The sequence below is a fragment of the Giraffa tippelskirchi genome, chromosome 12 (genome assembly GCF_054371585.1).
Source record: "Giraffa tippelskirchi isolate mGirTip1 chromosome 12, T2T-mGirTip1v1.2.pri, whole genome shotgun sequence".
NCBI lineage: Eukaryota > Metazoa > Chordata > Mammalia > Artiodactyla > Giraffidae > Giraffa > Giraffa tippelskirchi.
The window spans coordinates 170,984-197,100 of NC_137286.1; the positions used below are offsets into that span (position 1 = coordinate 170,984).

Here is a 26,117-nt window from a genome sequence, read left to right on the forward strand (position 1 = left end):
ACAACATGGTCGGTGTCAATATTCTCACACTATTTCAATAGGCAAGACATGGAGTCACTGTAGAAAGCACGCGGTCTTGTCTAAACATAATCAGTGCAGACGGGATTGAAAAGTCAAGGTGTTCGTCACTCAGACATGTCTGACTGTTTGTGACCACATGGACGGTAGCCCTCCAGCCTCCTCTGTCCATGGGATTCTCCAGGCAAGAATACTGGAGTCGGTTGCCATACCCTTCTCCAGGGGATCTTCCCGATCCAGAGATCAAACCCAGGTCTCCTGCACTGCATGCAGATTCTTTACCATCTCAGCCACCAGGGAAGCCCCTAGACAAGACTTAGGGAGGTCTAAATCTACCATGTAGACAGAACGTGGTCAGGTTTAAACTAGCATAAGGTTGCTCTCCCTGGAGGCACAAGTCACACACATGCAGGGTCTCTCATCATTGGACAGGGGCCTCACCCTCATGTGGGAATTAGCAAGTAAGTTTCTTAAAGAAAAAACCATCACTGGGCTCCACATGTCACCCACATCAGGAAACTGAAAGAACCTTTGTCATTAAACACTTCAACAGGCAAAACCAAACCGTTACCAGTATCTTTGGGCACGTGGTGGTCAGGATCCAGGGGAGATCCAGGGATTTCTTAGAGTTGAGCCCAGGGTCCTGTACAGACAGACAGGAAGTGCCCTGATTCCATCACCCAAGGCTTCCAGGAGGAGGTAGCCACACTGGAAGCCTTCTAGAAAAGGGTATTCTTTATCAGAATAAAAATTTTTGAAATTGAAAGCATATTAGTTAGTATTTGCCAACCTAAAATATTCTTAAAAGCCTGGCCCCCAGATCTTTGCAGTTCCCACTGGTTCCTTTGTGTTCAGATTGTCAGGGTAGAAACAATCCATCCTTTCAAATTAGTTTCTTCTAATTCTGTTTATTTGTTATTATATGAAGGAAAGGTCACACTTGAAAAAATACATCAGAAAATTCCTGCAAAAAGATTTGAGTCGAGGAGCCCATAAGCTGCATGAACTCTGCCTTCTAACAGTTTCAGTTTGAAAGACTGAGGGTGGCAGAAGAGGGGATGACAGAGGATGAGATGGTTGGATGGCATCACCGACCTAATGGACATGAGTTTGAGCAAACTCGGGGAGATGGTGAAGGACAGGGAAGCCCAGCGTGCTGAAATCTATGGGGTCGCAAAGAGTTGGACACGACTGAGTGACTGAACAGCAACAAGCTTCCATTTTCTGCCTGGAGAAATCTGACAAAATAGGCATCCTGATTTTGTCACTTCTCTGTTCAAAGGCTGCTAAAATGAAATTGATCTTCATATCAACATGTAAGAATTTCTGGGTTTGGAGATGTCACACCAAGGTAAGAGGTGCTGGTGAAAATAGAACGCTACTAGTAGGCAAAACATTCTTAAAGCTTTGTTTCAAATTGGATTTAAATACAACACTACATGGTTACATGAAGTATGAACCGAGAGTCTAAACATAGCAGGCAATATGTGAAAGCAAATTTGATGTCCCATATGTGAGAGTAAAAGCTGTTGGGTTTTGCAGGAGTCATGTACGGATGTGAGAGTTGGACCACAAAGAAGGCAGAGCACCGAAGAACTGATGCTTTCGAACTGTGGTGCTGGAGAAGACTCTTGAGAGTTCCTTGAACTGCAAGGAGATCAAACAAGTCCATCCTAAAGGAAATCGGTCCTGAATATTCATAGGAAGGACTGATGCTGAAACCAAAGCTCCCATCCTTTGGCCACCTGATGTGCAGAGCTGACCCACTGGAAAAGACCATGATGCTGGGAAAGACTGAAGGCAAATGGAGAAGGGGATGACAGAGGAAGAGATGGTTGGATGGCATCACCAATTCAATGGACAGCAGTTTGAGCAATCTGCAGGAGATGGTGAAGGACAGGGATTCCTGGCGTGCTGCAGTCCATGGGGTGACAAAGAGTCAGACACAGCTTAGCAACTGAAAAGCAACAACCACGTGAGAGTAACTGTTTCTTGTCAGATCTGCAGCTGGTATGTGCAAATTGGTTCAGAGCACTCTCCAACATAGATTGTCTCTAAGTCTGATTAAGTGTGTCACAAGGGCCTGAATCAAAAGGTGATGTATTCATTCCAAGATGGAATAGAATGTTACTTTGAACAGTCTGTAAAACTTACACAGAGTCTGTAATCCACTCAAGATGTCAAATAATAAAACAGTTACCTGCAATTTAAAGCCTCTTGGAAAGTTGTGTTCTAAATATTTCATAGATATCTTTTCATAATCATTTTTCACAGTGATAACACTTTAACACCTCAGTTGCTGATGTTATTACCAAGATAAACTTGTCCTCCTGGGTGTGGGAGATAAAGTTGATCCATTGTGATTGTTCTCTGGTCAAATGACTCCCACAATTTCTAATTAAGTTCTACATTCACAATATTTTTTTTATCCATCAAAGTCTACTCAGATCTTCATGTATACCAAATAATAGATACCTGGTGAGTTCAGATTATATTAAACACTCTTTCCATAGCTTTTCCCATGTCAATTGAATCAGAACAAGGTGAAGCAGGGAGAAGAGTTGAAATTTTCAATGATTCCTAGGGCCTCTAAAAAAACATTAGACAGAAATCCTAGCCTTTACTGGTCTATACGAAAGAATCACAATGTGCCTTTTTCGTGAAATTGCAACAATTGACTAACTAGAGTTGCAATAAGTTGGAATTATGCTTGAAATGATTTGAGATGAAACAGTTTGGATGTGGGCATGTGAGGATATATATAGCATGATACATACTTAAGGAGGTATCAACAGGTATGAATCCATAAATTGATGAGGTATACTTTGTAAACAAAGATGACACATTGAACTTGTTTTCACTTTCTGACCCTTCCAGAATTTGCCATCATCTACTGACTCCCCTGTGGACTTGGTTTATTGCCACCAGATTAAAACTAGTTACAGGAATCTTTGTTCTCTTTGTTTGAAATTGTTTATGTTTCTCTCTCCTAGGATGCTCTTATAAATGCCACTATCTGTATCACTTATTTTGTCTATACGGTTGTCTCTTGCATTTTCCACTGTGTAACCATCTTCCATGTATACAGATATTTATATGTCTATGTATATAAATATCTATATGTATCTATAATAATTTATATCTGCATGTACATAGAGATTTATGTCTATATGTACATAGATATTTATATGTCTATGTATATAGATATTTATGTTTCTGTGTATCAAGGTATTTATATATCTATATATCTATGCACATAGAAATTTATATATCTATGTGCCTAGACATTTATAATTATGTACACTTATGTACACACAAATAGATGTTTTACCAGTGTAACAGGGTCTGGTGAAAAGGGAACACTCCTACAAAAAGAGTCAGACATGACTTGGCGACTGAACAACAAAATAGAAAATACACTCGGTTCACCTGCCACCAACAACACATAGTATATCAGTGTTACTACAATATAAAATAAAGGTTCATTTAAAAAAAGAATGCCCAGGGAGACTTCCTTGCAGTTTACTGGTTAAGATTCTGTGCTTCCAATGCAGAGGGCGAAGGTTCGATTCTTCGGCGGGGAACTAAAGATCCCACAAGCCGCATCGCATGGCCAATAAATAAAACAATTAAAACAAATAAATAAGAATGTTCAGGAAGAACACACAGGCTTTTGGGTGTTTCTTCAGGTACGTTCCGTATTAAATTACAGTCCTGAGTTAAAACTCGAAAGCTTTCATTTCCAAGGAATCACAACAGGGCATGAAAGAATACTGCCGCCTTGTGGCCATTCCCTGTAATAGCAACATTAAGAGTTTTGCTTATGAGTATCTCTTTGTTGTTCAGTCCCCAGGTCGTGACCCACACTTTCCTCTCTAGGACGTGAGGCCGCCTCTCACTGGTCGGGGACGTCTTTCCTGTCTAGAACCTGACTCCGCCTCTCACTGATCCCTGAGGCCGTCCTCTCTAGGACGTCACGCCACCTCTCACTGCTCCGTGACGCCTTTCCTCTCTAGGACCGGATGCCGTCTCTCAATGATCCATGACGTCTTTCTGTGAGGCCTTTCCTCTCTAGGACTTGACGCCGCCTCTCACAGCTCCGTGACGTCTTTCCTCTCTAGGACCGGACGCCGCCTCTCACTGATCCCTGAGGTCGTCCTCTCTAGGACCTCACGCCACCTCTCACTGGTCCGTGATACCTTTCCTCTCTAGGACCTGACGCCGTCTCTCAATGATCCATGGCGTCTTTCTGCGACGTGCTTCCCCTCTAGGACGTGACGTCTCTCGTCTCTAGGACCGGACGCCACCTCTCACTGATTCCTGAGGTCGTCCTCTCTAGGACCTGATTGGGGAGGGGGCGGTTCTCTCACTGATCCCTGAGGTCTTCCTCTCTAGGACGTCACGCCACTTCTCACTGGTCCGTGACGTGTTTCCTCTCTAGGACCTGACGCCGCCTCTCACTGGTCTCTGAGGTCGTCCTCTCTAGGACCTGATGGAGGGGGTGGTCTCACTGATCCCTGAGGTCGTCCTCTCCAAGACATGACGCCACCTCTCACTGATCCCTGACGTCTTTCCTCTCTAGGACGTCACGCCACTTCTCACTGATCCCTGACGTCTTTCCTCTCTAGGAGCTGACGCCACCTCTCACTGCTCCCTGACGTTTTTCCTCTCTAGGTGCTCACGCCACTTCACACGGGTCCGTGACAGCTTTCCTCTCTAGGATATGACGCCACCTCTCACTGATCCCTGACGTCTTTCCTCTCTAGGAAGTCACGCCACTTGTCACTGGTCCGTGACGTCTTTCCTCTCTAGGAGCTGACGCCACCTCTCACTGCTCCCTGACGTTTTTCCTCTCTAGGTGCTCACGCCACTTCTCACTGGTCCTTGACGCCTTTCTTCTCTAGGACCTGACGCCGTCTCTCAATGATCCATGACGTCTTTCTACGGCGTGTTTCGTCTCTAGGACTGGACGCCGCCTCTCACTGATCCCTGAGGTCGTCCTCTCTAGGACCAGACGCCGCCACTCACTGATCCCTGACGTCTTTCCTCTCTAGGACCTGACGCCGCCTCTCAGTGATCCCTGACGTCTTTCCTCTCTAGGACCTGACGCCGCCTCTCAGTGATCCCTGACGTCTTTCCTCTCTAGGACCTGACGCCGCCTCTCAGTGATCCCTGACGCCGCCTCTCAGTGATCCCTGACGTCTTTCCTCTCTAGGACCTGACGCCGCCTCTCACTGGTCCGTGACGCCTTTCCTCTCTAGGACAGGATGCCGCCTCTCACTGATCCCTGCGGTCTTTCCTCTCTAGGATCTGACGCCGCCTCTCACTGCTCCGTGACGTCTTTCCTCTCTAGGACGTGACGCCGCTCTCACGGCTCCGTGACGTCTTTCCTCTCTAGGACCAGACGCCGCCTCTCACTGATCCCTGAGGTCGTCCTCTCTAGGAGCTGTCACCGCCTCTCACTGAGCCCTGAGGTCGTCCCCTCTAGGACGTGACGCTGCCTCTCACTGATCCCTAACGTCTTTTCTCTCTAGGACTGACACGGCCTGTCACGGCTCCCTGACGTCTTTCCTCTCTAGGACCTGACGCCGTTTCTCAATAATCCATGACGTCCTTCCTCTCTAGGACCTGACGCCACTTCTCACCGCTCCGTGACGTCTTTCCTCTCTAGGACCAGATGCCGCCTCTGATTCCTGAGGTCTTCCTCTCTAGGACCGGACGCCGCCTCTCACTGATCTCTGAGGTCGTCCTCTCTAGGATCGGACGCCGCCTCTCACTGATCTCTGCGGTCATCCTCTCTAGGACCAGATGCCGCCTCTCACTGATCCCTGAGGTCGTCCTCTCTAGGAGCTGTCACCGCCTCTCGCTGACCCTGAGGTCGCCCCCTCTAGGACCCGACGCTGCCTCTCACTGATCCCTGCAGTCTTTCTCTCTAGGACGTGACGCTGCCTCTCACTGATCCCTGACGTCTTTTCCTCTCTAGGACTGACACGGCCTCTCACTGCTCGCTGACGTCTTTCCTCTCTAGGACCTGACGCTGCCTGTGACCGGCCCTGACTTCTTTCCTCTCTCTATGCCCTTTTGACGGCCCCCTTAAGGTCCTCTCCGCAGACCCCGTGCGCCGCCGCTCGTCCACTTACGACTCCCCACCCCAGGTCGGCTTGACTGCTCCCCTCAGGGTCCTCTCTGCGGACCACCCCCACCCCGCGCCCAGGTTCTCTCCGTGGGTCCCCCCCAGGTCCTCTCATCGGCCAGAATCGGGTCGCCAGTTTCTCTCGACGGCCCGCCGCTGGTCCCCTCTCGTCGCCTGCCAATGGTCCTCTCATTGGCCCACTTCTGGTCCTCATTATTTCACGTCTCTGGACCTCACTATGACCTGACTCTGGTCCTCGCTATGCCCTTACTCTGGACCTGACTACACTTTCAACCCTGTCTCTGGTCCTCACTTGGGCCTGACTCTAAAAGAACTGTTAAAATATGCCATACAATACCTACATAAACAGAGTGAAGTTATTTCAAACACAAATACAGATCACTTCAAAGCAAAGGAATTCAGAAGCACCTTCCAGATGAGGGTTCCTGGAATGAACCACCACCAAAACGGGAACCAAGATTATCCTAAGTCTACATAACCACAGAGTGCACGCCAGCGAGTTATCACACAGTCTGAGTTCTTGAAACACCCCAAGTGCTACTTTCCTGGTTTCCCAGATTAATTCCTTGGAGTAGGACATTTGGAACAGTCCAGACAGGATGGAGAGAGGATTGTCCTCAAGGCAGAGTTGGTCTTGGCAGCGGCTAAGGCAGTCCCTCTTCACTGTCTCCTCCTGCCCTGGAGTTCCAGTTGCCAGATGGGGTATGACTCAGTCTCAGCCTTTCCAGTCAAGAATGCCATGTGATCTGCCCTCTAATGGAATTCTCCAAACTTCCACTCTTGAAAGAGGCTGGCATGGAGAAAATCTTGGAGCATCTGATTAAGTCAGAGGACCCACAGGGGCCATCCCCAAGTCAGCCCGACAATGAGCACCAAATCTGATCCCAAAACGCCACCTCTGTACACCCGTGCTAAACCGAATCTCAGAGATAGAGTTTCAGGTGAAGTAGAAAAGCATAGCTATACTGCTTTGCCAGCAAAGAGGGACACAGAAAACTCATGCCCTCAAAAACTGCCCCAAGGCAGGAGGATTTGCTGAGGAATTTTATAGCTATGGGCTTCCCTGGTAGCTCAGCTGGTGAATAATCTGCGTGTAACGCAGGAGACCCCGGTTCAATTCTTGGGTTGGGAAGACTCCCTGGAGAAGGGATAGGCTACCCACTTTATTATTCTTGGGCTTCCCTGGTGGCTTGGCTGGTGCAGAATCCACCTGCAATGCGGGAGACCTGGATTTGATCTCTGGGTTGGGAAGATGCCCTGAAGAAGGGAATGGCTACCCACTCCACTATTCTGGTCTGGAGAATTCCATGGATTGTATAGTCCATGGGATCACAAAGAGTCGGACTGAGTGACTTTCACTTTATAGCAATGGTTAAAGGGCAGAGTTGTTGTAAGGATTAGGGTGTGTACAGGGCCTGAACTCCCTTCACCTGACCTCAGGTGGTCTCTTGGTGAGCTTCTCTGGAATGAAGAATGCTACAATTTTCCATTTTGCTGGAGAGGATGTTTCAGTTCAGTTCAGTCGCTCAGTCATGTCTGACTCTTTGCGACACCATGAACTGCAGCACGCCAGGCCTCTCTGTCCTGAGAGGATGTTTAGTTGGGTAAAAAGTTTAGAGATATTTTTATGTGTATCCCTTTTGACAGAAACAGGACCCTGACCCAAGACAAAATATGCTTTCTTGAGTGCTCTTTGCTTTTCTCTGCATCCCCTCCCTCCCCTGATTAGCACCTCTTCCAATCTGCCCTTTGGAGCTCAGGGTAGGTCATGGAGCCGGGAGTCTATTCCCAACAAAGAAACAGGGGACATGGGAAAGGCTTCTGGGCCCAGGAGCCCCACAGGGTCCTGCTCGATTTCACTCCCAGGCCCTGGACCTACACTAACTATGGCCCTGAGCTGTCCATGATGGCCTGAGCTTTCCCAAACTGTCCTCTTAACTCTCCCCCTAACTAAGGCCCTGATGCTGGTTGTAACAAGCACCCTGACAATATCCCTGGGACAAATGGTCTAAAGTGTCTTTTACTAAGATCTTCAGTTTTCTCTGAGGCCCTGACACGCTCCCTAATTAAGCCCTTAACTCTGTATTTAAGTGACGGCCTGATGCACTCCCTCTCTCAGGCACTGAAGATGCACCCCTGATGCTCTCCCTCACTTCAAGGCAATAGGGCCTTGAAGGAGTCTCTACCTGAGGGGCTGGTACTGTCTGTAACCAATCTTCTGACTCTTTCCCTAACTAACATCCTCATTTTGCCTCTAAATAACACCCTCAGACTCATCCTAATGCCCTGATGGTGTCCCTAATAGCCCTCAATATCCCTACTTTTGCCATGATCCTGTCCGTAACTAAGGCCCTGAATATGTACTGAAGTAGGTCTCTGATGCTGTCCCTAACTAACACCCTGACACTGGTCACAACTATGAACCTGACGCTGGCCCTATTAAGGTCCTGAGGTGCTGCTAAGTAACAGCCTGAACTTCTTTAAGGCCCTCAAGTTATCTCTAACTGAAGCCTTGAAACTGTCTTTAACTAAGCCCCAGACACTGTCCCTAGCTAAGGCCTGAACTATACTTTATGAAGGCCCTAAGCCTGTCCCTAACTCTGACACTGCCCCTAATTGAGGCCATGATACTGCCCCTTATAGCCTAAGCTGTCACAAAATAACACCCTGATCCTATTACTAAGGCCCTGACTATGTCCCTAAGAAAGTCACTGAAGTGCATCTAACTAACAGCCTGAACTATCTCTTACTCAGGCCATGAAGTTATCTCTGAGGTCCTAACAAGGTCCCTAAGTAAGGCCCTGTTGCTGGCCCTAACTCATGTCCTGCTGCTGCATCTGAGTCTCTGATGCTCTTCCTGTTATCCTTTGCCCTGCCAACAGAGTTTTGCCAAGACAACACACTGGTCATAGCAAACACCCTCTTCCAACAACACAAGAGAAGACTCTATGGTTAATACTGAAATCAGATTGATTATATCCTTTGCAGCCAAAGATGGAGAAGCACTATACAGTCAGCAAAACAAGACTGGGAGCTCAGATCATAAACTGAGCCATAAGACTGTGGCTCAGATCATCAACTCCTTATTGCCAAATTCAGACTTAAATTTAAGAAAGTAGGGAAAACCACTAGACATTCAGGTCACCAGTGACCACAGGACTAGGAAATGCCAAAGAATGTTCAAGTTCAGATCAGTTCAGTTGCTCAGTCCTGTCCGACTCTTTGGGGTAGTTTGAGCATTCTTTGGCATTGCCTTTCTCTGTGATTGGAATGAAAACTGACATTTTCCAGTCCTGTGGCCACTGTTGAGTTTTCCAAATTTGCTGACAAATTGAGTGTAGCACTTTCACAGCATCATCTTTTAGGATTTGAAATAGCTCAACTGGAATTCTATCACAATTGCACTCATCTCACATGCTAGCAAAGTAATGCTCAAAATTCTCTAAGCCATGCTTCAACAGTACGTGAACCATGAATGTCCAGATGTTCAAGCGGAATTTGGAAAAGGTAGGGAACCAGAGGTCAAATTGCCAACATCTATTGGATCATCAAAAAAGCAAGAGAGTTCCAGAAAAATATCGACTTCTGCTTTATTGACTACACCAAAGTCTTTGACTGTGCGGATCACAACAAACTGTGGAAAATTCTTAAACAGATGGGAATACCAGACCACGTGACCTGCCTCCTGAGAAATCTGTAAGCAGGTCAAGAATCAACAGTTAGAACTGCACATGGAACAACAGACTGGTTCCAAATCAGGAAAGGAATATGTCAAGGCTGTATATCATCACCTGGCTTATTTAACTTCTATGCAGAGTACATCATGGGAAATGCCAGGCTGGATGAAGAACAAGCTGGAATCAAGACTGCCAGAAGAAGTAACAATAACCTCAGATACACAACAACACCAGCCTTATAGCAGAAAGCAAACAAGAACTAAAGAGCCTCTTGATGAATGTGAAAGAGGAGAGTGAAAAAGTTGGCTTAAAACTCAACATTCAGAAAAATAAGATCATGGCATCTGGTCCCATCACTTCATGGCAAATAGATGGGGAAACAATTGAAACAGTGAGAGACTTTATTTTCTTGGGCTCCAAAATCACTGCACATGGTCACTGCAGCCATGAAATTCAAAGACGCTTGCTCCTTGGAAGAAAAGCTATGACCAAACTAGACAGCATGTTAAAAAGCAGAGACATTACTTTGCTGACCAAGGTCCATCTAGTCAAAGCTATGGTTTTTCCAGTAGTCATGTATGGATGTGAGAGTTGGACTATAAAGAAAACTGAGCACTGAAAAATTGATGCTTTTGAACTGTGGTGTTGGGGAAGACTCTTGAGAGTCCCTTGGACTGCAAGGAGATCCAACGAGTCCATCCTAAAGGAAATCAGTCCTGATTGGAAGAACAGATGCTGAAGCTGAAGCTCCAATACTTTGGCCACCTGTTGGAAAGAACTGACTTATTTGAAAAGACCCTGATTCTGGGAAAGATTGAAGGCAGGAGAAGGGGATGATAGAGGATGAGATGGCTGGATGGCATCACTGACTCGGACATGAATTTGAGCCAGCTCTGGGAGTTGGTGATGGACAGGCAAGCCTGGCCTGCTGCAGTCCATGGGGCCACAAAGTGTTGGACACGACTGAGCAACTGAACTGAACTGAAGCTCTTCCTAACTAAGGTCTTGATGAGGACTCTACCTAAGGCCCAGACACTGTCATTAATAACCTAACTCTTTCCCTATATAACACCTTAATTGTGGCCCTAACTCATGACTTGACAATGGTCCTATTTCTCTGATCCTGTTCCTTAGTAAGGTTAAGAACCTCCGCCTCACAAAGGCCCTGACACTGTCAATAATAATGACCTGACTTTTTCCCTAAGTAACACCCTGATTTTGTCACTAACTAATGCCCTGACATTGGTTCTAACTTCAGCCCTGACGCTGGTCCTATTGAAAGCCCTGAGATATCCCTAAGGAACAACCTTACCTGAAGCCTTGACACTGTCCCTAGCTTAGGCCTTGATGCTGTCCCTTATAGTCTATGCTGCCACTAAATTTCCCTCCGAATCTGTCCATAACCAAGGCCCTGAATATGTCCCTAATAAAGTCTCTGAAGTGTCCCTAATGAACAGCCTTAACTGACTCTTGCTAAGGCCATCAAGTTATCTCCGAGGTCCTGACACTGTCTCTAAGGCCCTGATGCTGGCTCTAACTAACGGCCTGACGCTGACCCTTACTAAGTCCTTGCCCAGGAGATATCCCAGGCTGCTGGGCAGCTTTCTGTTTTCCTCATCTCTTGCCAGCTGCCTGCCATTGGCCAATCTAAGATTCTGTGGTGTGGTTGGTCCCACATAGGATGTGCCTGAGGAGGCTTACCTACCGGAGGATGGTCATGGCCATTCCACCCTCCAAGGGACAGTGGCTCAGGGTGGGAATCTCTCAGCCAGTGTCTGACCTCAGGTTCTGTGCCCCTATTTGTTGTAAAACCCTTGGAGTTACTTCAGTAACATTTTTAAATGGATCTCCCCCTTGGCATATTTATATGATAAATTTTTACTGAATTAAAATTCAGGAACAACATTATTAGAATGAGCAGAAAGACAAAGAATGCCCTCAATGATCTATTATTTGGAGAATTTTACAATTCTCATGAGAAAACATTCACTCTCCTCACCCTCTAGGCATCAGCGCAAGGTAGGAATCATCTGCATTCTTTATTTATCCCTCTGAATCTTTCAGAAACTTTCCTTCAGGAGAAATCTCTGGGCTCTTCAGGAATTGTGAGTGGCGATGTCAGGTAGATCTGCAACTGAAAAGCAGAGGAAAAGAGAAGGTGAGGAGATGAGAATTCTTGATGGAGAAGCAGGGGCATCCATGTTCAATCTCAACCTGTGAGTCTAAGTTAGTATCAGTGAAAGTAAGGACCACCAGGACCTGGCCCTCTGGCCTTGTCACCTGGTGTGGGGACTGGAGACACCCAAACTGCCCTGGCCACTTTCAGAGAAATGAAGAAGCTGGGAGAACACCATGGGAGCCACACTGGAAAAGGTCACTGCTATGAAGTAAGATGTACTTTTCAAGAAAGTGAAGGATGATCCCTTGGTTCTCAAAGATTTGCAAAGATTTTGTGTTCTTCTGGAGACATGTTGAAGCCTCCAGTCTTTGAGGGCAGTGATAAGAAGGAACTGTGCTCAAAACCTTCCAGCACTCACTCCTTGAGGGTGCTGAGGATGACCAGTGTCCAGCCCAAGGGTGTTGTGGGCCTGAAACCCCCTTATCACCTGGGACGGGAGGGGCCCCACAGGCACCCCCTGGGCCAGCGGGGTCTCGGCTTGTAGGCTACAGACCTTTATTAGGTGCATGATCTGCAAACATCTTGTGCCATTTTGGATGGTGGATCTTTTTCTTACTCCTTTTGTGCATAGCTTTTGTTTTGAGAAGTCTAATTCATCTCTTTTGTCTTTTGTTGTTTGTGGTTTTGGTAGCAGATCTAAGAAATCATGGCCAAATCCAAAGTCGTGAAGTTTTTCTCTCATGTTTTCTTCTATGAGGTGTATAATTTTGGTTCTTACATCTAGGCCTTTGATCCATTTTGAGTTGATTTTCTATAGTGAGGGAAGTAGGGGTCCAACTTTGTTCTTTTGCATGTGGGATCTGGTTGTCCCAGCACCTGTACTAATTGTTGGGGGAAAATATTTGCAAATGATGCCACCAAAAAGGTCTAATTTCCAAAATACACAAACAGCACATGCATCTCAAAAATAAATTTTTAAATGGGCAGGTCTAAATAGACATTTCTCCAAAGAAGACATACAGATGATCAACAGGCACATAAAAAGACACGTCACACGCTGATTATTAAAGCAACGCAAATCAAAACCACAATGAGGTATCACCTCATAGTCATCAGAATGACATCGATAAAATATCTACAAATAACAAGTGCTGGTGAGGGGGTGGAGAAAACAAAATCTCCTACACTGTTGGTGGGAACTGATGCAGCCCCTGTGGAAAACAGTATGGAGGATCCTCAAAAAACTAAAAAGTTGCCATATGAATTAGCAATCCCATTCCTGGGCATATATCCAGACAAAGCTATAATTCGAAAAGATACATTCACCACTATGTTTATAGCAGCACTATTCACAACAGCAAAGATGTGAAAGCAACCTACCTGCCCAACAACTGATGAATGGATAAAGATGTGTGTGTGTGGCTGTGGTGTGTGTGTGTGTGTGTGTGTGTGTGTGTATATAGAGTCCATGGGGTCGCAAAGAGTTGGACACGACTAAGCAACTTCACTTCACTTCACATATATATATGAGTATCTCCCATGCACACATGAGGTACACACATTATTTAACTTATTTGTGCAACCATGTGAAAGTAATTAACATCACAAAACTGCATACTTAAAATGAATTAAATGGTTAATGCCACATTTTGTATTTTTAATGACAATGAGAAAAAAGTGTAGTGGTCATAATTGTTACAACATAAATGAATATTAAAAACGTCCTTAGTGAGAAAAGCCATACCATAAAAGGCTACCCAGATCCCATATTCATCTTACCTGCTTTAAATCCATCAAGGCTGTCCAAATGAGGGGAAAACTCAGTAATGGTTCCCGGATAAGAAAACTGGATCAGGATGGAAAAAGGTATCTTCACACAGTTGGGGCAGCAGGTGACAGTGGAAGCGGCCTGTGTATTAAACCATAACACAGAATTCATGCTTTCCTCATGGGGGTCTAGGTGCTGGCTCCTCAGGAGAGTGTCACCGTTTTGGGTAAAACACACTGAACATTTTGTGTGAATTTGCAAATATGAGTACTTTTTGCCATTATTAAAAGCTTTCTGTACATTTTAAACTAGTGGAAAGTGAATTATTTTTCAAAACAACCATGACAATACCATTCAAGAACTCAGGCAAGACAGGCATCAGACTTTGTTATAGAGGCCAAGACTTACCAGACCAAGTTCAACCGAAGTTGTGACACTTATTTCCCTTGTAGGAGTCCATATGGTATTAGTATTAAGAGGCATCGTGGGAAAAGGGTGTTAGTAGCCACTAAGTCATGGGTCCTGTGGATGATCTGGATTGCAGGAGAAACAGTGAGATTTTAGCTTCACAATCTTTTACATTATTTCAAAAAAAAATATTAAAAGATAAATTCAGCAAAAAAAAGTGGAATACACACAAATCAATTTTGTTTTTATACATGAATAACAAACCATCAAAAAGAATAAGAAAACAATCCCATTCACAATTCAAGAAAAAAAAAACTATCTAGGAATAAATTTAACCAAAGACATAAAAAACCTATAATCAGAAAACTATAGGGCATTGATAAAGAAATTGAAAACAGAAAAGAAAAATATCCTATACTCATGCATCAGGAAAAAATATTTTTAAAATATTTTCTACTGAGCCCAAGAGCCTAGAAGCCTGTGCTCCACAGCAAGAGAGGCCACTTCCAAGGGAAGCCCACATACCATAACTAGGAGTAGCCCCACGACCACAACTAGAAAAGGCCCAGGCACAACAAAGACCCAGTGCAGCCAAAAATAAAAATAAAACAAAAAATAACTTTTAATAAAAGTCTATCAACAAAAGAAAAAATAATGTGGACTTTACAAAATTAAAAATTTCTACTCTATGGAAACCTTATTGAGAAAACCAAAAGACAGAGCACATACTGTATGTATGCTCAGTTACTTCAGTCGTGTCTGACTCTGTGACCCTATGGACTGTAACCTGCCAGGCTCCTCTGTCCGGGGGGCTCTCCAGGCAACAATACTGGAGTGATACCTTCCTCCAGGGGATCCTCCCAGCCAAGGGGTCAAACCCACATCTCCCATGTCTCCTGTATTTGCAAGTGGGTTCTTTACCACTAGTGCCATTTCCAAAACACATAGCTGAAAAAGGATCTGACTCAAATCATACCAAATGACCTCTTTAAAATTTGGTGAAGATTGAAATACACACCTGGCCAAAGAAGATATATAGTAAATAAGCATACAAGAGTACACTCAAGATGCTGGTGGAATGCATGTACAGTCAACTTTGGAAGGCAGTTTGGCACTTTTCTCCAAATCTAAACAGTCTTCACCTCAGGATCCAAGAGGTGAATCTCTTGTATTTAGACAACTGCTTTGCAAAACTGAAATAAAAACTAGCATCAAGTGATGCACGAGAGCTCTAATCATAATAGTTAAAAACTTAGATATCAGGCCGTCCTTCCACAGACGCCTTCATAAGTAAATCAGGACACAGACATGTCAAGGGGAGCACAGTACAGCACACCCAAAATATGCGCATTTGACAAAAGGGTTATTTTGGGGCTGATTAATGTTAAAAAACAGCAGCACCAGGAGAATCTTGGAAAACCAAGTAGAAATGCCATTTTATGAAGCAGATTTACATTTGCTAAGGATATGTCATCTGTAAGGGTGTGTCCCTCTCTGGGACAGGAATTGGATGATGACTAAATATCAAGAAAAGCTTGTCTAAGCTGGATGTTAATCTGCAAAACCACCACACCCTTATTTACTGTGATTCACCTAATAAATTCCCTTAAATGGCTTCTTCCATTCCCTAATCTCCTCCTTTCATTCTTAGTTGATGATAGTGTTTAAGGTAAAATCTTAGACCATTTCTTGGACCAGTCTTGGAATGCAAAAGTCAAGAGATACCAGGAGTAACAGGCAAACTTGGCCTTGGAGTACAAAATGAAGCAGGGCAAAGACTAACAGTTTTGCCAAGAGAAGGCACTGGTAATAGCAAACACCCTCTTCCAACAACACAAGAGAAGACTCTACACATGGACATCTCCACATGGTTAACACCGAAATCAGATTGATTATATTCTTTGCAGCCAAAGATGGAGAAGCTCTATACAGTCAGCAAAAACAAGACCGGGAGCTGACTGGAGCCCAGATCATGAACTCCTTATTGCAAAATTCAGACTTACATTGAAGAAAGTAGGGAAAATCACTAGACCGTTCAGGCATGACGTACATCAAATCCCTTATGATTATCCAGTGGAAGTGACAAATAGATTTAAGGCATTAGATCTGACAGAGTGCCTGAAGAACTATGAATGGAGGTTCAAAACATTGTACAGTAGGCAATGATCAAGACCACCCCCAAGAAGAAGAAATGGAAAAAGGCAAAATGGTTGTCTGAGGAGGTCTTACAAATAGCTGAGGAAAGCAGAGACGCTAAAGGCAAAGGAGAAAGGAAAGATATACCCGTTTGAATGCAGAGTTCCAAAGAATAGCAAGGAAAGATAAGAAAGCCTTCCTCAGTGATCAATGCAAAGAAATAGAAGAAAATAACAGAATGGGAAAGACTAGAGTCTCTTCAAGAAAATAAGAGATACCAAGGGAACATTTCGTGCAAAGATGGTCACAACAAAGGACAGAAATGGTATGGACCTAACAGAAGCAGAAGATATTAAGAAGAGGTGGCAAGAATACACAGAACTATACAAAAAAAGATCTTCATGACCCAGATAATCACAATGGTGTGATCACTCACCTAGAGCCTGATATCCTGGAATGCGAAGTCAATGGGGTCTTAGGAAGCACAACTACAAAGCTACTGGAGGTGATGGAATTCCAGCTGAGCTATTTCAAATCCTAAAAGATGATGCTGTGAAAGTGCTGCATTCTATATGCCAGAAAATTTGGAAAACTCAGCAGTGGCCACAGGACTAGAAAAGGTCAGTTTTCATTCCAATCCCAAAGAAGGGCAATGCCAAAGAATGCTCAAACTACCACACAATTGCACTCATCTCACACACTAGCAAAGTAATGCTCAAAATTCTCTAAGCCAGGCTTAAACAGTACGTGAACCATGAATGTCCAGATGTTCAAGCTGAATTTAGAAAATTAAGAGGAACCAGAGACCTGATTGCCAACATATGCTGGATCATAGAAAAAATAACAGAATTCCAGAAAAACATCTGCTTCGGCTTTATTGATTATTTCAAAGCCTTTGACTGTGTAGATCACAACTGTGGAAAATTCTTAAAGAGACGAGAATACCAGACCACCTGACCTGCCTCCTGAGAAATCTGTATGGAGGTCAAGAAGCAACAGTTAGAATCGGACAAGGCACAAGGGATTGGTTCCAAATTGGGAAAGGAGCACGTCAAGGCTGTATACTGCTACCCTGTTTATTTAACTTATATGCAGGGTACATCATGGGAAACGCTTGGCTGGATGAAAGACAAGCTGGAATCAAGATTGCTGGGAGAAATATCAATAACCTCAGATACACAGATGACACCACCCTTATGGCAGAAAGTGAAGAGGAACTAAAGAGTCTCTTGATGAAAGTGAGAGAGGAGAGTGAAAAAGTTGGCTTAAAACTCAACATTCAAAAAACTAAGATCATGTCATCTGGTCCCATCACTTCATGGCAAATAGATGGGGAAACAATTGAAACAGTGAGAGACTTTATTTTGGGGGGGGGGCTCCAAAATCACTGCAGGTGGTGACTGCAGCCATGAAATTCAAAGACACTTGCTCCTTGGAAGAAAAGTTATGACCAAGCTAGACAGCATATTAAAAAGCAGAGACGTTACTTTGCTGACCAAGGTCCATCTAGTCAAAGCTATGGTTTTTCCAGTAGTCATGTATGGATGTGAGAGTTGGACTATAAAGAAAGCTGAGCACTGAAGAATTGATTCTTTTGAACTGTGGTGTTGGAGAAGACTCTTGAGAGTCCCTTGGACTGCAAGGAGGGCCAACCAGTCCATCCAAAAGGAAATCAGCCCTGAATATTCATTGGAAGGACAGATGCTAAAGCTGAAACTCCAACACATTAGCCACCTGATGAGAAGAACTGACTCATTTGAAAAAACCCTGATGCTGGGAAGGATTGAAGGCAGGAGAAGGGGACGACAGAGGATGAGATGGTTGGATGGCATCACTGACTCGATGGACATTAGTTTGAGCCAGCTCTAGGGGTTGGTGATGGACAGGGAAGCCTGGTGTGCTGCAGTCCATCGGGTTGTAAACAGTTGGTCTCGACTGAGTGATTGAACTGAACTGAACTTGCACCATTTCAGGAAGTGATTCAGTTTTCCCAGGTATCTTTCAAGCATATACGAATGCATGGCATATATTAAACCTCTGACTGTTTTTCTCCAGTTCATCTTCCTTTCATTATGAGGATCTCAATGAAGAACATCGAAGGGTAGAGAGAAAATTATCTTTCCTCTCATATAATGCAATACAATAGTATTCAGAGATACAAAGGAATGAACCACCAACCCATTTATTAAAAAAAGCATGAATCTAACACATTACTAAGCGAAGAAATCCAGCCTCAAGTGCTACACACTGTACAAACTTATAAGACATTCTAGAAAAGGCAAAACAGACATGATAAACAGTTTATGGAATATGTGGTTGAAATATTTTATATGGTATTGTAGTGATGAATACCTGCCACTGTGCATTTGTCTAAGCACATATATTTTTGTTTTTAGAACCCAACAAGTAAATTATTACCTATTCAAATTTATTTATTTATGGTATGGGAGTGTCAAAGACTGGAATGCAGAATTTAACTGACTGATTGAGAAATGTATGAAAAACTTCAGGACTTCCCTGGTGGTCCAGAGGTTAAGACTCCACATTGCCAATTCAGGAAAGGTGGGTTCAATTCCTGGTCAGGGACCTAAAATCCCACATGCCATATAGCACAGCCAAGAGATTTTTTTAAAAAAAGAAGAAAAAGAAAAAATCCACTCTTAGTGGTAGGACAAAATGAGCTGACCTAAGTTCACTGTGGGAAATGAATGGGATCTGGAGGCAAAGGCAAAGTGTACCATGCACAAACAATGGACTCTGTAAGTTCTTTCCTATGAGAGCGTGTAGCTAACAGGACTGGAACTACTGTATCAGTCATCTAACGGAACAGGCACTGGATTTGATAAATGACAAGTAGTGGGAGCCGGGTTTCTTACCCCTGGAGTGGGAAGTTACAGGCGGACAAAGGGAGAAGGTTACAATACCTGTGTCATAACAGGTCAGGTTGGAGACATAATTATAAACTATCTTTAGCCTAATACAAAAACACATAGCTCCCTGTGAAAATCTTCATAATTGTGTGTATGCATAGTCTGGGATACATGCATATGTATTTTCATGCGTTGTCTGCTGAGAATAGTAAGTTCCCACATGCAAGTTTTTATTACCATTCTCTAATAAAAAGGAATAAGAGTTCTTTAAATATGTGGCTGACACTAGGACTGAGACAGTAAATATGTAAAGCAAGATCATCTTAAAGTATGAGAAAGAAGTACCAAAAAATCCCATGAAAGCTGAATTATGTAAAATAAAAACAGGAGAGCATGGAAAAAGCTCTCAACAGCCAAAGCAAGAAGAAACTAAGCAGTCTAATAACATAATGCTGGATTATAACCAAAAGTTTAAAATAATTTTCATGTTTCCAAACTGGTTTTAAAAAAAAGTTACATAGGTTTTATGAGTAGTGTTGAATAAAAATCTCTATGCAGAAAGATTCTAACAATTGATACCGACACTCAGCTGTCCATCAAGTATGTGAAGCTAACTCCCCTCTCCTCAAGTGCAGGCCCTGCATCATGACTTCTTCCGTAATAAGGCACACAGGACGGACATGGGGAAAACCGACAATAAAGACAAATAACAAAGATTGGCAAAAATGTACAGAAATTGGAACTCCAACTTTACTTGTGGAGATGTAAAATGGTGCAATCAATGTGTGTAAAACGTCAGCATTTTCTCAAAAATATAGAAATGTAATTATCATGTTTTGGAAGCTCCACTCCTAGACGTACAAACAAAGAATTTAAAACAGGTGTTCAAATATAAAGTTGTACACCAATATTCATAGCAGCACTGTTCTCAACAGCCAAAGGTAAAAATAATGAAAATGTCCACCAACAGGTGAATGAATAAGCACAATAAGGTAGCTCCATCCATAGATGCATTCCTCTGCCATATAAAGGAATATAGTAAAACAGAGCCACAGCTGCAGAAAACAGTAGGGGGCTCCTCAAAAACAAACACAGAGTTAACATAGAATCCATCAATTGCGGTCCAGGGAATACACCCATAATATTTAAAACCAAGAACTGGAACAGTATCGTATCCCATATTCACAGAAGCGTTATTCACAGTAGCCAAAAGGTGGAAGCAACACAAGCGTTCCACAGATGAATGGATAAGCACAGTGTAGTATATACACAATGGAACATGATTCAACCTTTAAAAACAAGACAACTCTCACACATGCTCTAACGTGAATGAACCTTCAAGTCATCATGTGAAGTTGAAACAAAGCCGACACAAAAGGAAAGATGTTCTATGATTCCACCAGTACGAGATATCCATATAGGACAAATTCCAAGTAGAGTAAGGTAGCCAGGGATTGAGGGTGGTGATTGTTTAATGGTTACAGTGTCACTTCGGGAAAAGGAAAAGATTCTGGAGATAAATGGTGAGGATATTTTTACAACGTGAGTGCAGTTAATGTTATAGAAGTGCATGCTTAAAATGACTCAGATGATAAATATTATATGTTTGTAATCACAATTAAAAATGATACAGGTTACAACATGGAAAAAGCACTGAAAACATCCTCAGTGAAAGACGCCACACAGAAAAAGCCACGCAGATCATAGTCATCTTGTCACTTTAAATCCGCGGAAGTTTTTAACATGAGGGAAAGCCCCAGTGGTGGTCCCAGAAAAAGAGAACTGCATTCGAATGGAGAAAGATATTTGCGCAAAGTTTGGGCAGCTGATGCAAGTTGAAGTGGTCCTATGGATAGGATTGTAATGTGGACACCGTAACTATCCCCCATTTTGGGGTTATGGGCTGGTTCCCTGGGAAAGTGACCCTGTTTTAGGTAAAACACATTGCATTTTTCGGTGTGAATATAGAAAACTTTGTACCACTATTTAAACTTGACACTTTTGAAATTTTACTAGAAAGTAAATTACTTTTCACTACAACAATGTAAGTCACTTGCCAGAAAATCAGAGATGGCATCAAACATTGCAATAGAGTCCAAGACTTAACCAGACCAAATTCAACTAAAGTAGTGATGCTAACTGCCTTGCAGTAGTCCACATGGTATTAAAGGTCACCGTAGGAAGAGTAGCCACCATGCCTTGGGTACTGTGGATGGCCCTGATGGAACTGAAACTATGAGATGTCTGAATTCTAGTTTTCCATGTAACACTACACCAAAGCAACGGGCAGAACTATAAAGTGAATTCAGGGGCTTCCCTGGCAGTCCAGTGGTGAAGATTCTGCACATCCGCTGCAGGGGATATGGGTTTGATCCTTGGTCAGGGAACTAAGATCCAACATGCTGAGTTGCATGGCCAAAAAATAAATCAGTAGAACTGCAAGATCGTGTGTGATTCTCTACACTAATAGTGAACTATCAGAAAGAGAAATTAAGAAAATAATCCCCTGTACAATTGCATCCCCCCAAAACTAGAAATTTAATGAAGGACTTGAAAGAGCTGCAAGCTAAAAACTGCAAGACACAGCGCTCAATTAAACTGAACAGACATGAAAAGATATCCCATGCTCATGGGTGACAATACTGCTAAAATCTCCATTCTAACCAAAGTAACATACACATTCATGCAATCACTACCAACATCTCACTGACATTTTTCACAGAAACAAAAACAATGTTAACATCTGTGTGGAACCACAAAGGACCCAGAAGAGCCAAAGTGACCGTGAGAAAGGAGAACAGGCTGGCAGCACCTCCATCCCTGACTTCAATCTACATTACGCACCTAAAGGCACCACAAGATGTGTGGAACTGTATCAGAAACAGGCACAGATACCAGAGAGCCAAGCAATAAATCTACAGGTTCATGGTAATCAATTTGCAAGGAAGGAGCTAAGAACACACACCCAGGAAAGGACAGTCCCCTCAGTAAACCGCGCTGGGAAAAATGGACACTGCACACCAAGGAACAACACTGGACACCACTCTATACCACAGACAAAAACTGACTAAAACCCCACAACTTTCCACATCAAGCCCTAACTGTCCTGGGTCCTCTGAAGACAGACCTCAGCAACAGCCACACACAGAAAGTTTCTTCCCAATTTTCCTCACCTTTTCCTTCAGCGGCACCACCTTCCTGAAGGTCCTGAGGAAACCAGACTCCTGTCAGACTCAACTGAACCACAATGTACCAAAGATGAAGCCCCAGCAGGTCCTGAGGAAACCAGGCTCCCGTCAGCCTGAACTGAACCCCACAATGTCCCAAAGCCAAAGCCCTAATGGGTCCTGAGGGGCCAGACTCCCATCACCCTGGATTGAACCCCAAAATGTATCAAAGCTCAAAACCCAGTGGGTTCTGAGAAGACCAGACTCCCATCAGCTTAACCTGAACCCCACAATGTCCCAAAGCCAAAGCTCTAGTGGGTCCTCAGTGGCCAGATCCCTGTCTCCCTGAACTGAACCCCACAATGTCCCAAAGCCAAAGCCATAATGGGTCCTGAGGGGCCAGACTCCCATCACCCTGGATTGAACCCCAAAATGTATCAAAGCTGAAACCCCAGTGGGTCCTGAGGAGACCAGACTCCCTTCAGCCTGAACTGAACCCCACAACGTCCCAAAGCTGAAACCCCAGTGGGTCCTGAGGAGACCAGACTCCCTTCAGCCTGAACTGAACCCCACAACGTCCCAAAGCTGAAACCCCAGTGGGTCCTGAGGAGACCAGACTCCCTTCAGCCTGAACTGAACCCCACAACGTCCCAAAGCTGAAACCCCAGTGGGTCCTGAGGAGACCAGACTCCTGTCAGCAGCCACACGCAGCCAGGTGCTCAGCCAGAGCGGGAGTTCCGCTTGGGGTGGGAGTGGGTCGGGGAGGCGGGCTCCTCGCTCCCTGCCAGCCAATGAGAACTGCAGATCAAGCCTCCCTCACTGGCGCTGCTGCTGCTGCTGCTGCTGCTGCTAAGTCGCTTCAGTCGTGTCCGACTCTGTGCGACCCCATAGACGGCAGCCCACCAGGCTCCCCCGTCACTGGGATTCTCCAGGCAAGAACACTGGAGTGGGTTGCCATTGCAGGCACAGTTAAGTGGAGACTCCGCCCCTCAGGGCAGTTCTGCTGGGTCCATTAAACTATGTAAATTCAAACTGAAATATTGCCAATATCCAAAACTTCTCCAAAATAATTAAGGAATAATTAACTTGAAACTGTATAGAATGAAATGTAGTCACCCAATTCACTCAAATTTATTAACAGACATTTAAATTTTGAAACTATCAAAATTGTGGACATAAACGTAGAAAATCTACATGACCCTGGGTTTGCCCTGTGTATCATGAGCTTTGAGTTTTAACACACAAGCTGTCAGTCCACAAAAGAAAAATATTGTGGACTTTATAGAAACAAAGATGTCTATTCTGAAAGACCTCATTCAGAAAATCAAAATACAAGCCACAAACTGGGAGAAAAATATTTGCAAAATTCATAACTGATACAGGATTTGGACACAAAATAGACAAAGACCTCTTGAACAACCCTATAAACAATAAGTAAAGATCTGAACCCAGCCAAAAAACAAGTTATACAGATAGTACAAAACAGAAACACGCTCAACATCATACACCATTAGGGAATTACAAATTAAAGTCACGAGCTATCACACTACACATATTAGGACTGCTAAACTCTAAATATATGACAATACCAATTGCTGGAGGCTGAGGAATAGCAGGCGGAGAAGGCAATGGCACCCCACTCCAGTACTCTTGCCTGGGAAACCCTATGGACGGAGGAGCTTGGTGGGCTGCAGTCCGTGGGGTCGCGAAGAGTCGGACACGACTGAGCGACTTCACTTTCACTTTTCACTTTCATGCACTGGAGGAGGAAATGGCAACCCACTGCAGCATTCTTGCCTGGAGAATCCCAGGGACGGAGGAGCCTGGTGGGCTGCCATCTATGGGGTCGCACAGAGTCAGACATGACTGACGCGACTTAGCAGCAGCAGCAGCAGAGGACTAGCAGGAATGCTCCCTCACTGCTGGTGGGACGCACGCACAGCCACCTTGTAACACAGTTGGGAAGTTTTCTCCAAAGCTAAACAAACCTCACCTTGGGATCCAACAATCGTACTTCCAGTATTTAGGAAACTGCTTTGAAAAATCCATGCCCAAATGCAAACAAAGATGAACTTAGGCACAGCAGCACTATCCAAAATAGTTAAAAGCTTGAAGTAATCAGGGTATCCTTCAACAGATGAATGCATAATCAAATTTGGGTATATCCATGTCAAAGTAAGTAGAACATGCCACTCAAAATATGCCTCTCTGCTGTGAGGATTGCTTAAGTCCACGTCCATCAAAAAAAGAAAAAAAAAAGAGGAATCTCCGGAAACTATGTAGCAATTGCCGTTTTGTGATGGACATTTACAACAGAGAAATCTCTGCATTTAAGGGTTGTCCCTGTTTACATTCAGTAAAGCCGAATAATTTCGGATCAATTTACAATCATATAAAATACTACCATTTACAATCCTAATCAATATACAAAAATCAGTTGCGTTTCTATACACTAATAACAATCAGAAACAAAAATTAAGAAAATCCCACTTATAATTGCATCAAAAAGAGTAAAACATCTAGCAACAAACTTAATCGAGGACATAAAAGACCAGTAGTCAGACAACTAGAAAGCACTGATAAAGAAACCAAAGAAAACACAAACAGAAAACTCTTCCATGCTCATGCACTGGAACAATGAGGAATTAAAGTGTCCATTCCAGCCAAAGCCATCAACAAATACACTGACTGCAATCACAAAATAATATTCACTGGCATTTTTCACAGAAATAGAAATATGCCTAATATTAGGTTGCTAATATTGAACAGAACCTTGAACAGCCAAAAAGACTGAGGAAGAAGAACACAGCTGGAGGCATCTTCCTCTCCGACTTCAAACTACCTCCCGGAGCTGTAGCAACCACCACAGTGAGGAACTGGCACGAACACAGACACACGGACTCGAGGAAAGAACAGAGAGCCCAGGAGTGAACCCACATGTACTGGTCAGTTCATGAAAATAAAACCAGGAACGAGCGAAGAGGAAAGGACAGTCTTCTCGAGAGACAGTGACAGGAAAACTGGCCACCTACACTGAAGAACAGCACTGGTCATCCTCTAGATCATCTAACAGAAATCTAACTGAAAACCCACCATTTCGCACATGGAGCTCTTTGCCCCCCGAGTTCTCTGTGATGGACCTCCGGTCAGCGCTCAGCTGGACACAGGAAACGTCTACTTCATCCTCATTTCTCCCTCTTGCAGCGCCTCCGTGCTGGCGGGCACTGAGGCAACCCCGCTCCTCTCAGCCTGGACGCAGCCCCGTTATCCAGAAGCCCGAGCCTTGACGGCCCTGAGGAGACAAACCTCCCGCCAGCTGGTCACCGAGCCGAGTCTGAAGGCAAAGCGTCCTGTGCCCGCGGGTCAGAGCGGGGTTTGGCGCCCCCTGCGGGCCGCCAGAGAAGAGCGGGCAGCCGCGCGCTCACAGAGCCCAGAGGGCTCACCCAGAAGCAGCTCTGCTGTGAGCACTCAGACCGGAAGCCCGAACTGAAATGGAGCAGAATAGCTCCACGACACTCCTCAAAACACGGCTAAGGAACAATTAGAGCCTATATGGAACGCAGCCATAAAAGGAATATGGAACGCATTTGAGTCAGTGCTGACGAAGTGGATGGACCTAGAGCGTATTAAACAGGGAAGTCAGTCAGAAAGAGAAAGACATAGAATCGAGAAGGATGGTACGGACGAATCTGTTCACAGAGCAGCAATGGAGATACAGACACCGAGAACAGACCGACGGACAAGGGTGGGGAACAAGAGGGAGAGGGTGAGATGAATGGAGAGAGCGGCGTGGATGCATG

General features: G+C 44.3%; 1 long non-coding RNA gene across 1 annotated transcript; it reads right to left on the reverse strand.

The window, feature by feature from the left end:
* Positions 1–11,782: 11,782 nt before the first annotated feature.
* LOC145528904 (uncharacterized) lies at positions 11,783–25,878 on the reverse strand. The gene is made up of 4 exons (XR_014070781.1): positions 25,411–25,878; positions 14,145–14,269; positions 13,748–13,877; positions 11,783–11,983 (listed from the first exon to the last, which is right to left on the reverse strand). It is a non-coding gene; the product is annotated as an uncharacterized LOC145528904 (long non-coding RNA).
* Between the last annotated feature and the right edge of the window lie 239 nt (positions 25,879–26,117).